This window comes from Phascolarctos cinereus, unplaced genomic scaffold, assembly GCF_003287225.1.
Source record: "Phascolarctos cinereus isolate Bilbo 61053 unplaced genomic scaffold, phaCin_HiC Scaffold_9;HRSCAF=440, whole genome shotgun sequence".
Classification (NCBI taxonomy): domain Eukaryota; kingdom Metazoa; phylum Chordata; class Mammalia; order Diprotodontia; family Phascolarctidae; genus Phascolarctos; species Phascolarctos cinereus.
Window position 1 is genome coordinate 79,533,055 of NW_027556402.1, and position 24,554 is coordinate 79,557,608.

Here is a 24,554-nt window from a genome sequence, read left to right on the forward strand (position 1 = left end):
TCTTCATCTGTAAAATGAAGAGGTTGGACTCAGTGACCTCTAAGACTTTTCCAGCTCTAAAATTTGTGGTCAGTCAATTATGTGGCTAGAATGCTGGTCTTGGATCCTGGAAGACCTGAGTTCAAATCTTGCCTCAGACATTTATTAGCTGTGTGACCTTGACTAAATCATTTAACCCTTTTCAGTTTCAGTTTCCTCATTTGTAAAATCAGGATAATAACATCAGTCTTCTAGGGTTGTTGCGAGGATCAAATGACTTTGCACATCTTAAAAGGGCTATGCTAATTATTATCTTGATAATGATCTATGATCTATGTTTTCTTCAACAAGAATTTTGTTGTGACTCAGTGTTGACTCTGTTTAAATTGCTAGAGTAATCGTCTCTAATTCCATTTTGGCCTTGTTTTCCTCACCGTATCATTTCATACAAGTCCTCCTATATTTCCTTGTATTCTTTACATTAATAACTATTTCTAGAATAGTGATATTCCATTACTTTCAGATACCAAAATTTGTTCAGTCATAATTCTGGCACTGGCTTTCTGTGATCAAGAACAACGCTGCTGTAAACATCTTTTCTTGATTTCAATAACCAAATGAGGTCCTGGTATTAGGTTTTTGGTTCAAGATATGAGCAATTCAGTAATACTTTTTGCATAATTCTAAACTGGTTTTTTTTTTAGAACAAACCCACCAGCTGTGAATCCACCAGTCCCACTATAAAATTTCCCATCTTATCGCGTATAAATTTCATTTATTTCCCTAAAGACTTTTATCAGAAACTCTGAATGCAAATATTTTTCTATTCTGTATATTACCTGCTGAATCTTGTTGCAAAGGCTTTAAAAGTTTACACATGTAACAACTGCTGTATTGTTCTAACACTTTTAGCACCGTGCAAATAATAGTGGAGACAAAGGCCATCATCCTATCTTATTAGGAAATCCTACAGTATTTCTCCATCAGAATTATGCCAAGTTTTAGTTTTAGATAGATAACTTAAATTTTAAGGAAAGGTCCTTTAAAAAAAATGTTCTTTTAACAAATGGGGGGCTGTATTTCTCCAAAAGCTTTTTCTTACATCTGACTATGACAGGCACAGTGGACAGAGTGTTGAGTTTCAAGTCAGGAAGACCTGAGTTTGAATGCTATCTTAGACACTTAGCTAAATGACCCAGGGCAATCACTTAACCTCTCTGAGAATCAGTTTTCCATTTTAAAATGGGGATAATAACAGCACCTACAGGGCTATTATGAAGCTCAAATGAGTTAATACATGTAAAACACTTTGCAAACTTTTAAGCACTAGAGAAATGCTAGCTATTTTATTATTATTATTGTTATTAATATGATTCTGTTTATATTTTCCTTACTACTGACCTTGACCCATTCTTTTATTTCTAGTATAAGTCCAATCTCTTTATAATGAATAATTTTTAATGTATTTTAATGCAGCCTCTTTGCTATTTTTGCATCATGTTCATCAAAAATATTGATTTATAGTTTTATGTCTCTGATTATTATGCCTCTCTGGTCTTTAATTGATTTTGGCATAATGGCCATATTTGACCCATAGAAGGACTTTGGAAGATGACTTTTTTCCAAATGTTGGATAGAATTTGTTTTTAAGTCCACTGGAACCAAAGAACTTTTTTTCTGCCCTCTGGGAATTGATTTGTCATAAAAAAAAAAAACCCACCACAAACTAGCTTCCCCCCCATACGTCTTTGATCTCTTTTTTGCTATCAATTTTTACAAATCATTCCTTTGATTACATTTGTGTTGCCAACACTGAGCACGTAACAAGTACCTAACAGATGTTGTTGATTGCTTGATTTGAGATTCACTTCCTGGTTTTCCAGTCTCTTATTTCAGTTGCTTGCTTAATCCATTGATCTCCTCAATATTGCTTTTGTTAATAGGAATTGCATTCCCTAATTTGTACATTTTGTTTCATTGCTATGATTTTAAGACACAATTATTTATCATGTCTATAATTTGTTCTTTAACCAACTCTTTTACATTTTCCTTAATGATTACAATTTTTATTGCCTTATGGTCTATAAGGAATGTATTCAACATTTCTCTCTTTTCCATTTGTTTACGACCATGATTGATTTACAATGTTGAAAAATATGTATACTCCTTCAATTTACAATTCAAGATGTGCCAAATGTCTACTATATCTAGTTGTTTTTTTCCCCTAGCATTCTGTTTGTAACCTTAGGTGGTTTTTTTTTAAATTTCTATTAATTTCATCAAAGTCCAAAAGTGGAAACGAAAGTATGAATGCAAACTATTAACCATTTGAAAAACTCTCCAAATCACTAATAAAAGAAAGACAAATACTCCAAAGATGTTTGCCAAAGTAAAAAAACCAAAATGTACACAAAATATTTTAGCATCACTTTTTTTTTGTTGTAATAAATGACTAGATAATAAAACAGGTGTCTGTCGATTGGAGAATGACGGAACAGATTATGTTATGTGAAAGTAATGGAATATTGCTGTGTCATACAAAATGATGAAAGGGACAGATTCAGAGAAAGCTTATTTGTATGAACTTATATAGACTGAAATGAGCGGAACCAGTAAAAAGCTTTGTAAAGGAAAATGGCTTTGAAACATTGTAAACTCTAATCTGAATGAGTGATCATGCCTAAGACTGATTATTAAGCATACTTCCCACGTCTTGGCAAAAAGATTATGGATTAAAGGTTCAGAGGGAGACATAAATTTTCAGATATGGCAAGCTGTGGATTTTTGCTTGACTTATTTGTTACAAAGGAAGGCTTCACAAGTGGGAGGGTGGGGAGGTTGGTAGGTTGTAATAGTAACATAAAACAGGAAAAAAAGAGCACCAATGGAACAATTACAATACATACACAATAAGAGCAAAGGATTTTCAGAAAGGACAAAGAAATTTTGTTACTATCATGTTAAATAACATTATAAGGGCAGGTAGGTGGCATGGTGTGGACCTGGAGTCAGGAAGTCATAAACTCAAATCCTTTCTCAGACACTTATTAGCTATGTGACCCTGGGCAAGTCACTTTAACTTCTGGTCTGCCTCAATATCCTCATCTGTCAAATGGGAATAATTATAACACCTACCTCCTGGGGTTGTTGAGAGAATCAAATGAGATAATGTTTGTAAAGTGCTTTGTAAACTTTAATGCATTCTGTAAATGCTAGCTATTATGTTCTAATGTGTTTTAATATACACTTTAAAATATTATTATCATTAGAAGTAGCTACATACCTTCTTTGATCCTTTGATGGATCTGTGCTCTCACTGATATTTGTATTTCCTTCAACAGTGTAGATCACAATACATACACACCTCTTTGTCCTGTCCAACTCCAGTACAAGTCTTCCCATAAATCCTGCACAGGATTTACCTTTGCAGGCATCACCCAACATTCTGGGAAGCTTTTCTCTAGATCGCCTGATATTATGCAGATGCCCTTGGAGAACATGACTTGTTCACTGGGTTATTCCTTTCTTTCTGATCCACGTCCTTTCCCAGTCATCAAAGTTATATGATTCATTTCATTCCAAATTTCTGAGGATAAAGAAAACAAGGTCCCTCCCTTCAAGGAGCTTACCTATAATGATGTGAACACCCATCCCATATTGCATGCTTGCCTATATTCATTTTGTTCTTTATGAGATAAAGATACACACGGTGTCCCAAAAGTCCTAGTGCACTAGGACTATTGGGACATCCAATATTGTTACAGGTTTAAATCATACAATTCAAATTCCAAATGCATGCTTACCCAAAAGACTATTTTATGGTGAACACACACGTGGTGTCAGAAGAAGCGGTAAAAGGACACTCTTAAAGTATCTTTGAAGAACTTTAGTACCAACTGTGAGACATAGGAAACACTAACACAGGACCAGCCAGCATGGTGGGACCACAACAAAAAAGGTGCTACACTCCATGAGCAGAGTAGAATTGTAGAAGCATGAAGGAAATGTGAGGGGCACAACTCTAGAGCCACTCCCACTCGAAATGTTCTAACAGGCCACTTGTGCCCAACCTGTGGTCGTGCCTTCTGCGCTTTTCTTGGTTTCATCAGCCACAACCACACACACCACACCCTGACTCCAACGTTGTGAGGTTGTCAGTCTTCAAAAATAAAGGACAAACAGTCACAACTATACCGTAATGCTATAATTCATCCTGGCTTCAACAAATTAGAGAAAAATAATTTTATTTTAGGAGGAAGAGGGGCAAGATAAGAAAACTGGCCACTACAAAAATATGGAGCCATTTTTCTCCAAAGTTTATCCAGTAGATGAGAAACAACTCTCATGGCCCTTCTATATTTGTACATTTTTATTCTTTTTGAAAACCTGCCAAACATATACCTGAAAATCATAATGGATTTTGAACACTCTTTTTTTTTTCTTGCTCTGGCCAATGTCCTATGATTTATAACCTTCCAGGCACATACGGATTGAGGGCAGGAGGCTGCATGTGGGGTGTATGTGATTTTCTTCTCTTGGAGGTGTGGTGTCAGAAGTTTTTCTTATCTCCTACAGTGGGATAAATCCCTGAATTCAGTAAAGGAATCCTTTGCTTCTTTCTCATACTTAACATTGTATATGTTTGTGTATATGTGTACGTGTATGCACCCACATGTCCTGTACAAGCCTATATTTTACATATGTAAAGTGCCTTCAAATATTCACACTGTCTGCAGAAGTGTGGGGTTTTGATGGGACTTTTTGTAGCATGATAGCCTATTCTTTTGCTTTTTTTTCTTTATTTGGGCCCTAAACTCACAGAGTTTGGTATGAGTTCTCACTCTGTTGCTCCAAAGACCTATAATTCTTCCTGGAGATATCTGTTTTGCCTTAGAGTTATTGAAACAGGCAGTCTTTCTTCCCTTATCAAGAATGAAACCTTTGATTGTCTAATTCATGTGCCTCTTCAGAAATTATAGCCACTGATTATAAGACAAGACCAGAACAGAGAGTATGGGGATGATTCAGTATAATTGAAGACTGTTGCTTGAAAAAAAAAATACACTCCCCAACTTAATGTATAGAATTTATTGTAACAAAACGTTTATCCAGTAGATGATATGGGCCCTAATCATAGAATTACAAGATTTCAGAAATGTAAGAGACCTCAGAAGTCATCTAATCCCACCTATACCTGGACAGGAATCCTCTCTCCCTCTTCTATTGCAAGTAATCCTTCAGTCTCTCCTTTAAGGCCTCCAGTGATGGGAAAATCACATTTTACAACAGCCTTTTCTTCTTTTGCACATCTCTAAATGTTCGGGATAGGGAAGGAGAGGTTTTTATGTAACTTATACTCGGTTCTGCCCTTTGTGAACAGGGACAGTTTTCAGAGACTGGAGTGATAAAATGTGGGAGAATGACTCTAAAGTAGGTCAAACTTGGGGTTTGCTTTTCCCATGCCTTTGAGAAATATATATATATACACACACACACACACACACACACACACACACACACACACACACATATATATATGCATATATATATTTAATTTTTTTCCCATCCAGTTTCTTCCAAAAAAAGAAAGTGCATTGAACTTTATTCTGAGATGAAATAATTACTGCAAGACAGTGTTGTGATAACCTTTAGCAATGACTTCAATTGAAGCATGAGGAGCACAGGTGGGGAATGTATGGTTCTGCCCTTGGACTTGCTTTAAACGTCTCTACGTAGATTGGTTTTCTAAGGCTGATATTGTTGTAGCAACAACCTTGCTATATAGAGTAATGGCTCTTCTGTCATGGAATACCATTCATAGTAACAAGGAAAGGAATAAAACTCAAATAGAAATAGGGCCATTCAATCTTATGTCAGGATCCCTGCGAGCAAAATAATGACTTAGAAAATCACACATTAAACATTATTTATATTATACTGTATTTTGATTATTTTTGCTAAACATTTCCCAATGACATGTTAAGCTGACAGCACCTCAGAAAACCACCTATTAACATTGTCTATGTTGTATTGTATTTTTACTTATTTTTACTAAACATTTCCCAATGACATTTTAATCTGCCAGCAAGTTTGATACTTCTAATTTAATCCTAGAGGAAAGAGAAGTTAAGTTCGGTAACTTGCCCAGGAGAACAGAGATCATATGTGTCAGAAGTGCATATCTCACTTTTTTCATGAGTATCCCAGGCTTTGAAGGCAGCTCTCTCTCTTCACTATACCATATTACTTCTCATTCCATTCATACTAGCAAACATTTTAAAAGCAAGTTGAGAACTGACATTGCTGGCAAATTAAGCCAGGGTTCATGTTCATTGATCTGATGACCATAGTGCCTGCCAGTGACTGATCTATCTCTCACTAACACTAACCTCAGAACCTACTGAGTTTGTCTATCTCTCTCTCTTGCCTTTCTTCATTTATCCAAGGTTCTCTCCTCCTATACCTATTTTCTTCTTCCCTAATGAGTCATAATATGAAACTAAAAAATATTTTCTGCATATCGAATAAACTTTTGTCTTCTGTTCTTAGAGACTGGGTAAGGTGAATGCTTTATCTTTATTTATAACAAACCATTCATTAGTTTTGTTTTCTTTAAAAATAAAGATGATTGGAAAGCTGAGACAAATAGAGCCATCATTTGGTTTAGGGAGTGCACTTCTAGTAATAGATCTACCAGCCAAAGCAGAAAGGGCTAAGAATGTGCTTTAAGGAAATTAGCCCAACATTTGACAATATGGTTAACAGATGAATAGAGTAGAAACCCTACATCTTGATTACAATGATATGCTTTTTTTTCTAGTTAAGTTAATTTAAATTGATTTGCACAGAAGTAGCCAAATGAAGTGACAGCTATCTAGAGAGGACCATAAATAATAGCTAACAATAAACACATTTTTTTTACCTCCTCTTGACTTAGTTATTTTTCTTAGGTCTCTCCCTCAATTTGGAATGTATCAGTTAAGACACTGTATGCCACACTTCAGTTATCCTTAAATAGATCTCTCAGAAACCCCATCTGTTCCATAAAGCTACAAAGCCCAATTAAGGTGCCAACAACGACTCTCCATTATTCAGGGCTTACTCTTTTTGTCTGTATCTTGGAAGCATAACCCTCCTGGTTCTGCTTAATGTCTGTTCTTTTGCCTAATGGGAATTGGCATTAACAAAAGATAGGTGAGTGGTAATACTCTGCCTTTTATACTCAGGAAGGCCTTACTTTGAACCATTTTGGGTGTTTGGTTAGAGGAGATAATGGTCTAAGACCAGAGATAGGCTGTGAATCTTTGAGATAAAGCTAAGCAGCAGTGTGGTATTCTGGATTTTCGTTGTTGTTTGTCCTTCATTCTAGAAGAGGACCATGACATCAAGAAGGTGATGCCATGACATACAAGTGAATTGGATTTAAGTAAGGGAGGGCTGTGCAAAGTTACCATCCTCATCTTTTTCCTCCAGTATAGTGGACAGCGCACTGGACATAGAGTCAGGAATCCCTGGATTTCAATCATGCCTCATAAAACTACCAATTACTAGCTGTGATCTTGGGCAAGTCACTTAACCACTCTGGGCCTCAGTTTCTTCATCTGTAAAATGAGAGGGGTGGATGTGATAACCTCTCAATGCCTTTCAATGCCAAAGTATGATCACATGACCTTGATTGGGGGTAATTTTTAGAGCCTCATGGTGATGTGGTCCTAGAAAAACTTCATCACATCACAGGAATTCTTCCTCTTCGGATTCTGTTGCTCTATCCCAGGAAACAAATGTATTATACAGAACAGGATGAGGTAATGCCTCACTTCTTCTGTGTGAGACACTGATAGCTACTAGCAAGAATCTCTGTCACTTAGCTCACCCCAGCACTGGTAAAGCAAATGCATATTTTGTCTCTCTGGTATAAGTATTTTTTTCTTTTAAACTCCTGTAACTGCATCATGGAAGTGGCTTCCCTTAGCTGAGAAAGTCTATGAGATATATCTTGAAAAGTCAAGAGACTTGGAAAATTTTAGGTCATGTGACCAACAAGATCGAAAATGAGACATTTTCTCTAATCCTCATGACTTCTCAAATCTTTCCAAAATAAGAATTATATGAAAGAAAAAAAAAGTGATTGCATATGTCTTTACACCAGGGTTTAAGACACTAAGAACCCTAACAAGGTAACAGACTGATGAACTAAGAGCACTGAAGGATAATTCAAATAACACAAGATTATTCTATATCAACCATTACCTACAGAAAGGAATGGAATATTGTATTCCAAAAAAGCAAAAGAGTATGGGATGTAACCAAAGTAATATACCCTACAAACCTGAGCTTATCCAACAATGAAAAAGATGGAATTAAAAAAAAAAGAGAGAAGCATCTTAATGATTCGTAGAAAGAAAACCAGAAGTGAGCAAATTATTTGTTTTACACAACACTAAACAATAGAAATACATTTAAAGGTAAATAAATTCAGCAATCAAGAAAAGTTAAAGTAATGAAATAAATTACCCTAGGAAAAAAGAGGAAAAATAAACTAGAAAGAGAAATATACCTACAGGGTTAAAAGAAACTTATAACAACAACAAACATCAAAATAGTAACAGAAGAATCGTTAAGAAATTTCTTTCCAAAAGTACAAATAAAGTCCTATGAAATAGACTACTGTAATTTGTTTATGAAATCATCTATTATTATTATTAAATTGAATTTGCATCAGGGATACTTGCGTAGTTCAACATTGACAAAATAATCAATCAACACAATCATATTAAACACAAAAACATCTAAACAACATGGTTATTGTGAAATATGTGGGAAAAGCCGTGGACAAAACACAAACTTACTTTTACTTAAAAAAAAAACAACTAAAAAAGTATAGGCACAGAAGGACTATTTTAATATCATAAAAGTATCTGTCTAAAACCAAAAGCAGGTATGACATGCACCAAATAAGTAGAGGATGTCCGCTCATCCCATTTTTATTTGATATAGTTCTAGAAATGTATGGTAAACAGAAAAAAGAAAGAAAATAAAGGCATAAAGATAGGTAAAGTAGATAAAACTATCTCTGCTTTTGACAATGGTTTAGAAAATCTCAGGAAATCAGCAAAAATGCTAATTAATACAATTAATAGCTTCAGCAAAGTCGTAGGCTACAAAATAGTCCACTCCAATGAATACCATTTCTTTATAATAACAAAACCTAGAGTCAACAACAGAAAGGAAAATGCCATTCAAAATACCTACAAAATGCACAAAATACTTAGCCATCAGTATACCAAACCACACAAAATACTTATATAAATTCAATTATAGTTTGGTCCCTAAAGAAATAAAGAAAAACTTAAATAGCTGAAGGAAGCTGTGCCCATGCTAGGACATGCCAATATAATAAAAATGATAATACTAGTAAAGCAAAATCTAGCAAAAGTTTTATAGTTTTAATATTATAACAAACTATCAAATTAATACTTTGCATAAAACAATATAATAAGAACAAAAATCATTTGGAGAAACAAAACTTCTAGAAGATCAAGGGAAATAATAAAAAGAGGTAGGGATGATGGGGAAATAGAACTTCCAGATCTTAAACTATATTATGAAGTAGCAGTACAAAATCATTTGGTGTGATTAAAAACAGATAAATAGACCAATTGAATAGTCTAGACAATAATGATAAAAACAACAATTAACATTTATATAGTACCTACTATATGCCAGCAGGCATTTTGCTTAGTGCTTTACAAAAAATATTTCATTTCATCTTCACAACAACCATGGGAGGTAGTTGCTATTATTATCTCCATTTTAAGATTACAAAACTGAGGTAAATAGTGGACAAGTCAGAATCAGAAACAATGGAATTCAATAAATTAGTGTTCAATAGATCAGAAAACAAATTTCTTTGGAAAGAATTCTCTAGATGATAAAAAAAAGCTCTGGGAAAACTTGAAAGTAGTCTGGCAAAAATTAGGCTTAGACCGACACTTTATGCCATATTTCACAACACATTCTAAATTGGCATGAATTCATACCATAAAAATTATAAGAAAAACAGATCATGTGTCTTTCACATCCATGGGTGGGATGTGAAATATTAACCACACAAGAGACAGAGCTTTGTTTATATGAAAATGAAAAGCTTCTGCACAAACATAATTAATCCTCAAGGTTAAGAAGAGAAGTGATTGTATGACAAAATATCTTTTAATCAATTTTCTCAGATGAGGATCTGATGTCCAAGATATGTAGACAACTAACATATGTACACCCACATATATACTATGTAATCAGAAAACATTCTCCTGTAGATAAGCTGTCAAAGGGTATGAACAAGCAGTTCTCAAAAGAAAAACTGCCAACTATTAATAATCATATGAATGTACCAAGTTGCCAATAATATGAAAGTTGCAAATTGAAATTTTAAAAAATCTAAGGTTTCGCTTCATACCGTGCAAATTGGCAAAGATAACAACACATATGAATAGTCAACATTGGAGAGATTAAAGGAAGATAAGTGGTCTACTGCATTGTTGGTAAAGCTATGAATGATCCTTAATCCTTTTGGAAAACAATTTAAATTATATATTTTTTTAAATGTCTAAAATGTCCATTCCCCTTTGACCCAGAGATTCAACCTTTGCAGATTTCATATCTAAGAATGACGTGTACCTTACTGGCACTGCCTTTGAGAACCAAAGATCACCTCAGTACTGTGAGGAGGGGATAGGAAAAGATCTCTTGAATCGCTATGGTATGGTTAATGGCATTAGAGAAAATTGGGCTCAGAAAACTAAATTATAATGCAAATAATAACTGACTGTCTGGTTTATGGATGCTTACTTATATTCATCTGTCTAAACTACAGACTGCTAAATCACATTTCCCAAGCTTATTCTCCAATATTAGGATGCATCTAAGTATCTTTTGTGTGCGGAGAGGCAACATGGTACAATGTAAAATGACCTGGATTAGGACTCAGAGCACCTGGGTTTTAGTTCTGGCTCTGCTGTGTGGTCGGGGGCAAGTTATACTCTCTCTCTAGGCCTCAGTTTCTCCTCTGTAAAATCAAGTGTTTGGACAATATGACCTCTAAGGTCCCTTCTAGTTGTAAATATAGGATGCTATAAACATTGATACTAATTGTAAACATAGCCAAGAAGGAATGTTCCATGGCCCCATTCCATAGCCTATTCCAGCATTGGCATCTTGGGGACAGTTACTGAAATATATTCATAATCAACACTAATTTGTGCTGGAGTGAGTTATAGAGAAAATTTTAGTGGTTCTAGTTTATAGCTTCACACTCTAAAAGCTGTGCTTTAATATTCCAATTTATTGACACCTAGGAGTCACTTGAAGAGAAATAAGCAATCGCTGGCCAACTTGAAAGCATATGCCAGGTTTTATAATACAGCTCCACATGACAAAACTGGAATTAGGCCATAAACCTTACTAGGGTCAAAAGATTCTAGGTCCCCAGATTTTGTTGGTACATTTCCCACTATGTTGACATGCCATATGGTCATTTTTTTCTTAATATGTAGGAGGTAGACCCTTACCCAATCTATGAAATAAGCAATGTAAACAGGTACTTAAGCCCATATTCTATCTATCTGTCAGCTGTTACCCTTCTTACTTATAAATCAGAAAGCCAATCAAGGTATACAGTCTTAATTGAAAAAATAAACAAATTTTAAAATGTTATTTATTCTTTATCAAAAGGGAGTTTTCATTTTCTTGCCAAAGACTAGCTTTCTTGGCTACTCCAGGTTCAAACCTATGAAGTCATTTAGTCATTTAAGGGTGAGAATTGATTATATAGGGAAGGAGGAAATATTGGGAGGGTCAGAAAAGCGTGCAAAAGATCACTTACTTATTTGAAAATAATTTAGGCCCTTTTGGCTGAGAATTTGGAATGTTACAGAAAAGATTCAGACCAGATTTCCAAGTTTTCTCAGCTTTAGCCATATTAGGAATAAGAAGAAAATTGTTCTTTGCATTTAACTTTCTTCATTTAACTCTCACTAGAACAAAGACTAAATGGACTGAAGAAAAAGGCCAGATAATTAAGAAAACCTTTTAAAATGGTTAAGTCTTATAAAGGACCTATATGTACAAAAATATATATATATATAGCTCTTTTTGTGGTGGCTAAGAATTGGAAATTGAGAGGATGCCCATCAATTGGGGAATGGCTAAACAAATTGTGGTATATGGTTGGGATGGAATAGTATTGTGCTGCATGGGGCAGGTAGGTGGTACAGTGGATAGAGCACTGGCCCTGGATTCAGGAGGACCTGAGTTCAAATCAGGCCTCAGACACATAACACTTACTAGCTATGTGACCTTGGGCAAGTCACTTAACCCCATTGCCTAACCAAAAAAAGAAAAAAAATGATGAGCAGGATGATCTCAGAAAAACCTGGAAAGACTTACTTATATGAACTGATGCAAAGTGAAGTGAGCAGAACCAGGAGAACGTTGTACACAGTAACAGCCACGTTGTACGGTGAAGAACTGTGGATGACTTAGGTGTTCGCAGCAATAGAATGATCCAACACAATCCCAAAGGACTCATGATGAAGCATTCTATCCACCTCCAGAGAAAGAACTGACACTGCCTGAATACAGATGGAAGCATATTATTTTTCACTTTCTTTTTTATTCAAATCTTCTTGTACAAAATTACTAATAAGGAAATGTTTTACATGATTGCACATGTGTAAATTATATCAGATTGTTTACCATCTCAGAGAGGGGGAAGGAATAGAATTTGGAACTCAAAACTTTTTAAAAATGTTTAAAAAATTGTTTTATCATGTAATTGGGGAAAAATAAAATATTTAATATAATAAGTCATAAGACTTACCACTAAGCATCTTAACATTTCCAAGTTGGTATCACACTTCTTAATTTATTCAAGTTAGCTCATCTTTCTCTCCCTAAAGGTAAGGAAACTTCCCATCCCCACCCCCACCCCCAAATTGGCAGCAATTTTGACTTGTGAAAACCTAGTTATGTTAGCTGTGTTTTCCAAATATCAGTATAAATTGTCTTATTCAGATTCAGTAAAAAAAAAATTGTTATTGTCCTCTCCAGTAGTGTGCTGGTAAATATTTAACAACTGGCTCTTTGAGAGAAAAAAAATGTACTCTTCACAAACTTTTAAGTTTGAGCAGTATTTTTAACATTTTCTCCATCACTTTCTTAAGTCTAGACAATCAGGAAAACAACAAATTAAGATCTGATTTGTAGCATATGCCAATTTCTGAGATGTAAATGTTTGCTAAAAATTTAACAACTGGCTCTAGTCCCCAGCATACCCTTAGTCCTACACTAGTATTTTTGCTTTGAGCTGGTATTTTCTTTCCATTCTAATGAATAGGTTAAGTATATTGTATAACCAGGTAGAGTTTTCCAGTAACTATACCCAGCCCTTTCAAGGAGCTATACTCAGTGATATTCACAGCTATAATAACAGGCAAATACACTCACCAGCACACAGATGCAAACACATATATAATGACTGAAATACTTTGTAACCTGACATTTATATAGCCTTTGAAGTCTTGCCAGTTAAGATCCACCTCTTCCATGCACTGATGAGGACCATAGTTAAGGATTTCTGAATCTAGTGCTTCAAATTCCCTCTTTAGACTTCTGATCTTCTCAGACATGAGGGGGGGTCTGTGAAAGCTCATTCCTGGGCACATATCCTGACTCCTAACAGTGCCAAGATACAGAGTCCACAGACTTGGTAGCTCAGGAATGTGTGGGATAAATGCAGTAGGCTCTTTTGGATTTCTCTGGCTTTTCCTATGAAAAAAAAAGCAGAATTCAGAGTCCAAAGCAGAAGAAAACTGAAGGTGTTTAATAGAGAGCGTTCCCTAACTTATTAAGCACAACTGCCAGCAGTTGCTCAGAATTGACTGAATTGATAAGCTGAATGTAAATACTCATAATTGGCTTTCTATGACAGTATCTACCTTCCTCCAAGTTACCCTGTTCACTAATAACTCTTTTGAGGCAAGATTATGATTCATTAAGAGTAGGGGGATTTTCAGGCATTTCATTGGAAACCATGTCATATGAACAAGCTGGAGATTTCACAGGCTACAGAACTGGAGGTCCTAATGAAAAGGCAAACTATATAAAGAAACTACATCTGGTTTGTGCAGTTAATTGGTGGTGAATCTCATAACTGAAAGTTGTCCATTATAGTAGAAAATGGTGACTGTTGACAATTCTAATATTCAAACATATGCCTTTGTAGTTATGGGCTAAATGATTCCTTCATTCATTTGGGGGGGGGCAAAGAAGTATCTGAAATTAACAAATTTTATAAGAGGATAAAACCCACATAACTCTATCAGGATTAGTATAGCTAGCTATGTTTCATAAAAACAAAAGTTAAAAAATGGAAATAAAAATCAGTTACTTTAATATTAGCCACCTTATCACTTAAATATGCAAATAATAGGAAAAAATTAAAGGTGATTTAATAGGTTCAGTACAGAATTATTGCTCTGAAGCCTTTGTCTGTTGTCATAATCATGTAATAAAATAATTTTATACATAGTTTAATTTGGAGTAGATTCCTTGCTGAAGATTAGGTATTACAAAATTTTGTCACTTTAACATTTGTTCAGTTTTCATTCATTCATTCATTCATTCATTCATTCATTCATTCAATAAAAGTTAATTGGATTTCTTTTATATATACGACCCTGTGCTAGTCTCACAGGAATAAAATACATTTTAAAGCATAATAAAATTTTAAAGAATAAATTTTATGTTAAAAATTTTAAAGAAATTTTAAAGAAATGTGAAAAAATACTTGAGTATGTTAACAAAGGCAACAAATAAACTATCTGAAGATTTTTTAAAAATAGCAGCATTATTGAATATAAAATGTTGGATATAACTAAAATATCTAATTATAGGGAAATGGAAGAATAAATCATGGCATATTAATGCAGGAGAGGCTACCTGGTGTAGTGTATAGAGCACTTTAGTCTTGTCTCTATAAATTATCTGTGTGACCATGGACAAGTCATTTAATCTCTATGATTAAACCTTGTGCAACTCTCTAAGTCTATAAATTACAGACCATTGTGATTGACATGTCAGGGGGACGTTGACACAACTGACAAAATCACAAGTCCTTAATGTATTGAAAATTAATGTAATATAATAAATAATACAATAATGTAAAAAAAAGCATTTAAAATAGTATAAGATGACTACAAAGAAATGTGGCTAGATTTATTGAAATAAGGCAAAGTAAGCAAAGTAGAACCAGAAGAACTGAGCACACATGCTCCATGAGCATATAAAAGGGGAGGATAATAGGAATGAAGGGGGAAAAAGCCTGATGGAGTCTTAGAGTCTTCCTTCTTGAGGATGCACTCTTGACTCTGCTTTGATCTTATCTACAATGCAATTGTGTTGAATTGGATCTACATTTCCAGAGACTCTCTACTCTGCACACTCACTCCAGCTCTGGGTTTTATACAGTGGAAGTATTTCCTTCCCTGTGGTTGCTCACTCTGGTAAGACCGAGTGGTTCTGAATTGGCTGGTTGCTCCTAGAACCTCCAGGTTCTGCCTAGGTTATGTCTGTCTTCCTTTCCAGGCTGTACTCGTGATTTATCTCCAAGACTTTCTTTACAATGGCCCCTTGCCAGGTACCTTCATCTTCCCCAACCCCGTTCTACCTCCCTTTTATATATTGTCTTTCCTCATTAGAATGTAAGGTTCTTGAGTCCAGGCAGTGTCTTTCTTTCTGCTTTTATTTGTATTTCCTGAGCTTAGCATACAGCCTAGCACATAGCTAGCTCTTAACAAAGAAATGCTTGATGTAATTTGTTAAAGGGCTCAAATGGGCTAATGCATACAAAATGCTTTGCAAAATTTAAAGCATTATATAAATACAGTTGCTGTTGTTGTTGTCAGTAGTAGTAGTAGTATTATGCTTGTCCTTCATTCTCCAAGAGGACAATGACATTGGGGAGGTGATGCCATGACTTGCATGTAAATTGGATTTAAGTGATGGAGGGCTGTGCAAAGTCACAAGCCTCATTTTCTCTTCTGGAGCCATCTTGGTCCAGTGGCAAGATATAGATCAAGATGACTGGAGATGGCCCCTTGTAGTAGTAGTAATAAAAAAGCTAAGGAATTAATATTAATAATGACAGTAATCAAAGTTTTATTGCCTACATTCACAATGGAAGCAATCACTTGCATAGTGGACAGAGAAAAGCCCTCAGAGACTAAAAGATCTGGGTTCAAGTTCTATCTCTGCTACATACTGGCTGTGTTACCCAAAGCAAGACATAACCTCTCAGTCCCCTGTCCAACTCTCTAAGACTATAAATTGCAAAGAAGGTGATGATCTGCATTGGAAGACAGAGTTCCTCCTGATTGATAAAATCACAGGTTTGTTTTTAAAAAATCAAATAATAATAACAACTTAGATTTGCATTATGCTTTATGGCTTACAAAATACTTTATATCTGTTATGTTATTTGATATTCATAGCAACTTTAAGAGGTAGTTAAGTAATTGGAATAAAAAGTAGATTGTGAATATGCACAAGGGGAGCTAGGGCCTGGGGTCAGGAAGACTCATCTCCATGAATCCAAATCTGGCCTCAGACACTTACTAGCTCGGTGACCCTGGGCAAGTCCTTAACCCTGTTTGCCTCAGTTGCCTCATTTGTAAAGTGAGCGGAGAAGGAAATGACAAACTACTCTAGTATTTTTGCCAAAAAAACTCCACAAGGGGTCACAAAGAGTCAGACATGACTAAAAAATGAATAAATGTGACTGAACATGTGAAAATGCAGTGGAGGTATAAAGTGGTATGTGAGCTCAGAGGAGGGAGAACTCACATTCAGCTATGAACATCATGAAAGGCTTTATGGAGGAGATGGTATTTGAAGTGAGCCTTAAGGATGGGCAGAACTTTTAAAAGATGTGAAGGAGGGTGTTTAGGGCAGAATGAATAGTGTGAGCCTTTTCTTTGAGAGTAAAAATTATTTTATTCTTTGTATTTGGATCATTAATGATGGGGCTGATGGAGCACTGAGATCCCTAAAAAAAAGGTCCTTGAACTTTCCCATAAATTTCAGCAGCCCAATTCCCAGGCGTTCTCCTGAGGCATCCAGCCCATCACAATATAATCCTTTCAATTGCCCTTTTATTGTGGCCCCCCCCATCCCATGCCCCCACCCCCCACCCCCTGACCCAGCCCAGCCCTTTATTCTCTGTTAGCTCTGGACCACCCCAGGCTACTTGCCACTCCTAGACTGCATCCAGATCTTTCCACAGTCTTTTCCCTATCAGTCTTACCCTTATCAAATGCACAGACTCACTAGGAATCTCACCCACCCAACTGGTGCCATAATAAACTCGCTACTTGGACTGAAAGAAGTCTTGAATGGTCAAATTCTTTCAAGGCAGACTCCCGCCCTGTACCCTTGCATTTTGGAGTTCCTAAGATCTCTAGACCATGGTGCTTGGAACCCTGAAATGCAAGGGTACAGGGCAGGAGTCTGCCTCAAAAGAATTCAACCACTCAAACCTTTCAGTCCAAGTACTGAGGTTTATTGTGTCACCAGGTATTTATGACACCAATACAAGTGGTCCAGATTTTAAGAATCTGTGCCTTTGCTGAGGATGGGACTGATATTTTTATACAGAAAAAGACTGTGGGAAGATCTGGATGGGATTAAGGAGTAGGGAAAGGATTATACTGGGATGGGTCGGATAGCTCAGGAGAATGCCAGGGATCTAGGCTGCTGAAATTTGTGGGAAAGTCCAAGGACCCTTTTTTAGGGGTCCTATTGCTCCACCAGCCCCATCAATTAGCACCTAATAAAATGCTTGACACACAGTAGGTGCTAAATAAATGCTTGTTGATTGGGAAACAGTGAATAGCCTTGTTTGCTGCACTGTGGGGTACATGAAAGGGAGATAAGTAATGCTTACCCCCAAAATTGAACTCTAACAGTTGAGTCATTTGGGGTGAAGGTGCACATCTACTTATTATCACATCCTGGGCTACTTATCTAGGAGTATGTGTCAATCATGACATGCCATCTATGGTTCCACACTTTCCAATAGCCTCTTACATTCCTTTTAAGGTCAGAGGTTTTTAACCTGGTGAAGCTGAGTATCTTTTCTTAGAATAATGTTTTATTGCCTACATTAATAATGGAAGCAAATACTAAATTCCAGTTAGAAGTTAGTGAAAATAGAGTTGCAATTTTTTTTTCCTATCCAAGTTCACTAACTCCCTGAAATATATCCATGGACCAGTCCAAGGATCCAAAGTTAAGAACTCCTATTCTAGTTCCAGTTGTTTCTAGATGCATATCATGGTTAAGAAGTAGTTCAATGAGCTCAGTAAAAACATGGTACAATCAAGAAAATGAGTGGCATTATTAGCCACCGTTTGATAAAATTTGATATGCTAGGCACCTCCCACCTCCAATGCCATGTGGTCCAACACTCTTCCCAAGTTGAAGCTTATTTTCCCCTTTTTTCAGTCTCCTGATATGTGAGAGAGATAGAAAGACAACCAGGAAGCTTATTTATTTGATGAAACTTCTTACTCTATACATAGGAAGTGGAGGAGTCTAACAGACAGTCAACTACAAACAGGTATGGCAGTTCCCTTTCACTCTCACAAAATGGGATAGTGAAAAGCTTCACCTCCTTCTTCAGATCTCATTTCTCACTTACAGTTAATTCCTGCTGTCTGATGCCATGGCCCCTGCCAGGAGTCAGCTTCTCATCTGTGGCTGTCTAAAACCTCTCAGAGTCTGGAAGCTGCAAAGTCTAGTGCTCAACACCCATGGACAAGGAGACTCTTCCCCTATTGCCACCATGTCTTGAGTTTCTGTTTCTATCCTTCATATCCAGTTCCATGCCCCCATGATTCACCTAGAAATTGCCCTTGTCCTGACATTTCTATGAAAATACTTTCATTTCCCTGTGTCAGGCACAAATAAGGCCATGAAGAGTTGGACACAATTGAAATGACTGAACAACTATTTGCTAGGTACTGTGCTAGGCACTTGGCAAATATTATTTTATATTACATATGTGTATTATTTGAATCTCATCGAGTTGGGAGTTATTATTATCCCCTTTTTACATTCGAGGAAACTGAAGGCAGACAGGTTAAATGACTTGCACAGGGAAAAGTCACACAGCCAGTAAGTGTCTGAGACTAGATTTAACACTTACTATTTCTGTGACCCTGGGCAAGTCACTTAATCTCTGCTAAGTGAAAGTTCTGTTCAAGAAAAGAAAATTCTAACCAAGAACAAGCCTGAGAAACTTTTATCTACTTTGAAATTTTCCTGAGGGCTAGTACTGTTTGATATCACAACATCTTAACCGTATTGTTACTTCGTTGTTTTTACCAATTGACTTATAATGAATACTTTGGTGTTTCAATGGAACTGTGGTCTCCTCAATGTGAAAATGAGATGCCAACAAATTAAATTTGCCCCTTATCACGAGTGGGAGCTTCTGTGAGGTATAGTTTTCTAGGATGAAAAGAAAGACACAAGTATCATGAAAAGTGAGAGCTGTGAAGAAGAGCCTGGGAATGTAGGAACTCCAAAGAGAGGGGTACAGAGGTTGCACCCCAGTAATGGGAACAGATCATAAGTTAAAGACACTGCTGCACTAGATTAAGTATAATTGCAAGCAGTTGGAGCCTTGCTGGGTCGCTAATCTGCTTAAGGAGTGATCTGCCTGGTTAGAACTTTACCTGAATGTGCTTGGCCTGTGTTTCTTCCGAGACCCGAGGAATTTATCTTCTCTCTATTAACCCACTCCTACCCTCTTCCCTCTGCTTCATTTCTGCCTGATGAATGGGCATGGCTTACCCATTCAGAATTTCCTGCTCTTTTAAGACCTTGTTTATTTGCTGTTAGTACTTTTATAATGGGTTTTGTCTCCAGTTAAAGAGATAAGCTAAATTTTATTGTGTTCTGAGTAAGTATTTGCTGTAGAGGAGTGAAGGGTGAAACAGTGGTTAGCAGAGCTTTTTCAGAGATCTATAGAGAGGCCATTCTCTGCTTAGCGGCGAGGTCACTAGGGAAAGGGATAGAATTCTTGCCTAGTCTGGGTGTTCTAAGCTTACTGAATTCCAAGAATATTCAGCATAACAAGCTCCATGAAAAAGCAAGGCAAAGGCATGAAAGAGAGCCTCTGAGAACAACTGCCCCTGACTTTAAAGGGAAAAAACAACAACAAATAACTGAGCACCTACATTAAGCCCTCTGGTGACACAAAATGTGTGGGGAAGGAGAGTTCATAAATAACAACCTTTGTTTACAGTATGAAATCACACATAGAAAGAGCACAGCTAAATTGGCTAGTTGTCAAACAGTTAATTAAACTGCTCATATCATGTTTTATTCAAGCCTCTCTGGACCAAAATTTTAAAGGAAAGTTATCTTCTTGTTAAACTAACTAGTAAAAGTAGAAGCTGATACAGCATTCTATGAGGAAGTCTCAGAAGGATTATCATTTGTCCAGGGTCACAAAAACACTAAGTATCAGAGGTGGAATTCGAACTCAGTTCTCTCAGATTACCAGTCCATCACTATCTCAGCTCCAGTGAGATAATAACTTTTGACTCTAGGGGTCCCAAGGATTTAATGAGCTTTCCACAGACAACTCTAATTATAAGGAAGTTTTTTCCTTACATAAAGTTGAAATCTGCCTCTTTGCAACTTCTATCCATTATTTCTAGTTCTAAAGTTCGAGGCAGAATGAACCAAATCTTTCTGACACAGTGCTATCAGCTGTTATCCCCTTCTCACCATTATAACAGCCCAGAATCTTCAAATTTCTAAGCTAGATGGAATAATACAGGGAATTTTCTCCTAAGTCACAAACAAAATGTGTTTTGATTGAGATGTAGAAAATATATTTTCTCTAGAGAAACATTCAATTTAATGTCACACTCCAGAAGAACTGTTGATCATCTTTATTATTTTAATAATATATATTGAAATCTTTTGGTTTTTATCACCTTCATTTTCTAATAAATCCTTTCTTCCTTCTACATAGAAAGTCATCCCTCACAACAAAGAATTTTTTAAAAAGAAGAAAAAAGCAGTACATCAAAACTAATCAATACAGAAGCTGAGTCTAAGAGCATATGCAATGTTATACTCCATTCTCTGTCAAGAAAGGAGGTACATTATCTTCTTTTTTTTTTCCTTTAGGGTAAGATTAGTCATTATAATCATACAGAGTTCCTTTTCTCTCTCTCTCTCTTTTTTAAAAAAATTCTTGCTGTGTACATGAATGGAGTTGTGTCTATGGTTTTTCTGGTCATTTGATTCACTCTATACCAGTTTATATAAATCTTCCTATGCTTTTCTGAATTCCTAACATTCATTGTACCTTATGTCACAATAATATTCTATTAATTTCATAATGCAATATCTTGAGTTATTTTCCAGTTGATATATAACTGCTTTCCTCTCACTCCCAATGCCCCCTCTTCCAGTTCCTTGCTGAAAAAAGAGCTATTTCAAATATTTTACTGTATATTGGACCTTTCTGTTTTTGAATTCATTAGGGGTATATTCAATTCAAATTCAATAAACATTTATTAAACACTTGCTATGTGTCAGGCACTGTGTTGAGTGCTGGGAATGCAATAGGAAAAAGAAAGATAGTCCCTGCCCTCAATGAGCTTACAGTCTAATATGGAAATATACCACATGCAAAAGGAGGCTGAAAATCAAGGAGTCAGGGCCACCAGGTGGTACTTGACATAAGCCTTTGGAGGAAAATGCAGAGTTACCTAAAAAGTTTTGAGCCCTCTATAAAGGAGGTCTCTGGGAGGAGTTTATTGCTCAACTCTCCAACTCTTCAGTCAAATGGAAGAGAAAACTGAGGGAGCAGGAAGGTCCTGAGTATTAACAACAGAGTCAATTTGCATGGTGAAGAGATTTCAAGTGATCACCCTATCCTGGGTCAAGCATGATATTCCTGGAATCCAAACCAAGCACAGTGTCTGATGGAAAATGGGGAGGAGGAGATTGATGTCTACAGTGGGATAGCTGAGTCAAAGGATATGGTCATTTTAGACACTTTTTTAAAAAGCATAATTCCAAATTGCTTTCCAGAGTAAAAGTCTACTGCAGTGTATTAATGTATTTGTCTTTCCACTGCCTCTAACACTTGACTATTCCCATATTTTTTTTTTCACCTATGACAGTGAAAGGTGAAACCACACTGTTGTTTTGATTTTTACTTCTCTCATTAGTAGTGGTACAGAGTAATCTTCCACATGGCTGGTAATACTTTGCGATTCTTCTTTGGAGAGCTGTTTGTTTGGATCCTTTGGATCTGTTGGAGGAATGACTTATTCATCATTATTATTATTGTTAGCAAACAATTTGTCTTCTGTTGCTTAAACCACTGCTATAAAAAAAAATGGCATTCATTGTTCCTCAGCTTCTTCCTCCCTCCCCACACCCATCTTATGGTGTCTATGAAGGGCATGATTTCCAAAAGCAATTTTCATAATAGTTATAATCAATTAATACTTTTTGTGCATCTCAAAGGTTTTTGGAGTGTACCAGCTCTGCTTTATAAGTACTCTGCTCCTAAACACCAATATGATTTTAAAATAGAAACTAAGTCATGCTTTTGTTCAAGCATAACCAAAATGATAATCAGTCTTTCCCAGAACAAAATGCCTTTCCACAGGAAAGAATGACCTTTGAATATTGTATGATTTTATTTTAGAGTACCAGACGTTGTAGATTACCGGATGGATAGTTTTCTTCCAAGAAGTCCTGTTTGCAGAACTTTAAATCTAAATCAAGTTATTAGATAAAGCCTATTTTTATGAATCTTAAGCAAACAAGCAATATAAGTGTGAAAGTGATTCTTATACAATTCTTGCCACCCACAAAACCTAAAAAAACAAATATCAACTTACAAAAAAATCTACTTTGGGACACTAGTTCTAAAGCAAAAAGAGATTTCAGAGGCCACATACGTGGTCCAACCATCTTAGTGCTCATGTAGACAGAGGAGGAAACTGAATTTCAGGAAAATTAAGTGACTTACCCAAGTTCTCTGACCCGAAAGAGGATACAGTTAAGAAAAATATCTATAAAAAATCAAAGTTCTTTTGCCTTACCTTATGGCTGTATGCTCAGTGTTGGCTAAACCCACAGAGATTTCCAAAAGCATGAGTTAAGTTCATGTGAGAGTCACAAACTATATCCAGTCCTAGTATGAACTGGAGTGTGTAATTACGATAAGGTGTTCCCATCTCCAGAAGCCTGATTGTAGCTGTGTCTGTATCCTATTGGTATCTACATATGCACTGAGAAAGCAGTCAGTTACCAGCATATTTCCTGACATCCAGAAGTTGGTGTGATGTCATCAAACTATCCAGATATTTGAATCAGATCTTTGGTTTTTGGGTTTCTTTGTGTGTGTGATGTTTAAATGTAGCTTGTCAGAACTTAAGGAGCTTTGTCAAAGGTTCACCTAGACGAGGGGCTCTTAACCTGGAGTTCAAGAACTGGTTATGAACTGTGCTCTGTGAATTTGGCTGGGAAAAATTACATCTTTATTTTCACTAATATCTAAGTGAAATTTAGCCTTCCTTTCAATTTTGAATTAAAAAATAATATTCTGAGGAGTTCATAGATTTCACCAGATTGCCAAAGGAGTACATGAAAACAATTCATTAAATTAAATTAAACATTTGTTTAAGAATCCTTGACCTAGAGCTGATATTTCTCTTAGGCTCAGCTGAGGGCGGGTTGGGCTTTTCATTGTGGTAAGGTTTGAAAGTTGCACATTGGGTCTCCACTGTACCAAAGGAAAAAAAAAAACCCTTTTATTCCCCCTGGGAAGAAAAGTATTTGCCTGGTAGAATCAGTCTTAGGCTGTCACAGTCCTCTGCTACCATGGCTAAATGTTGTTTGGAATACTCTGGCCTTAATGCCCCTATCTCCTGCGGAATTGCTCAGACTGGTAGTAGATTAGAGCAGAAAGAGGTGCCAGTATTATCTGTGTGAGTGTTCCAGAGGTCACACTACACTAACAAGCCCGCCCCAGTCAGGGATGACAGAATCCAGCTGCTGGCTTTCAGGGCCTTCGATAGAGTCAGAAGGTTCCACTTAATGGAGGGGATATGTCTCCAGAGATTAGGTATTCTAACTAGTTTCTTTCCACCTCTGGAAAAGTGGCTAGCTCATCATTATTGTCCTCATTTTTAGGAAGGAGCTACATGTGAAAGCATTTACCTGTTTAACCCTATGAACCTAAAGGCAACATTTAAAATACCAAAAATCGGGCTTTGACGTCACTGACTCCTGGGTAGTAGTGCACTAATGAGCTATTTAACAATAAGATAAACATTTGATTTTTTTGAATTTTTTATCCATTCATTCTCCAAAATTAAAAAAAAAGTTGATTTAAATTTTTTTTATAACTTAATTATCATTATATTTTTAATCCTGAGGGTGATCATAAATGAAATTTTCAACAAGCTAGCACAGGT

General features: G+C 36.2%; 1 long non-coding RNA gene across 1 annotated transcript in view; it reads right to left on the reverse strand.

Moving 5' to 3' along the window:
- Nucleotides 1-23,326, reverse strand: part of LOC144455316 (uncharacterized) — an 86,260-nt gene extending 62,934 nt beyond the window's left edge. Inside the window, exon 1 of the long non-coding RNA XR_013484040.1 lies at nucleotides 23,178-23,326. This is a non-coding gene — a long non-coding RNA (uncharacterized LOC144455316). The remainder of the gene's footprint in view (nucleotides 1-23,177) is intronic.
- Nucleotides 23,327-24,554: the final 1,228 nt, after the last annotated feature.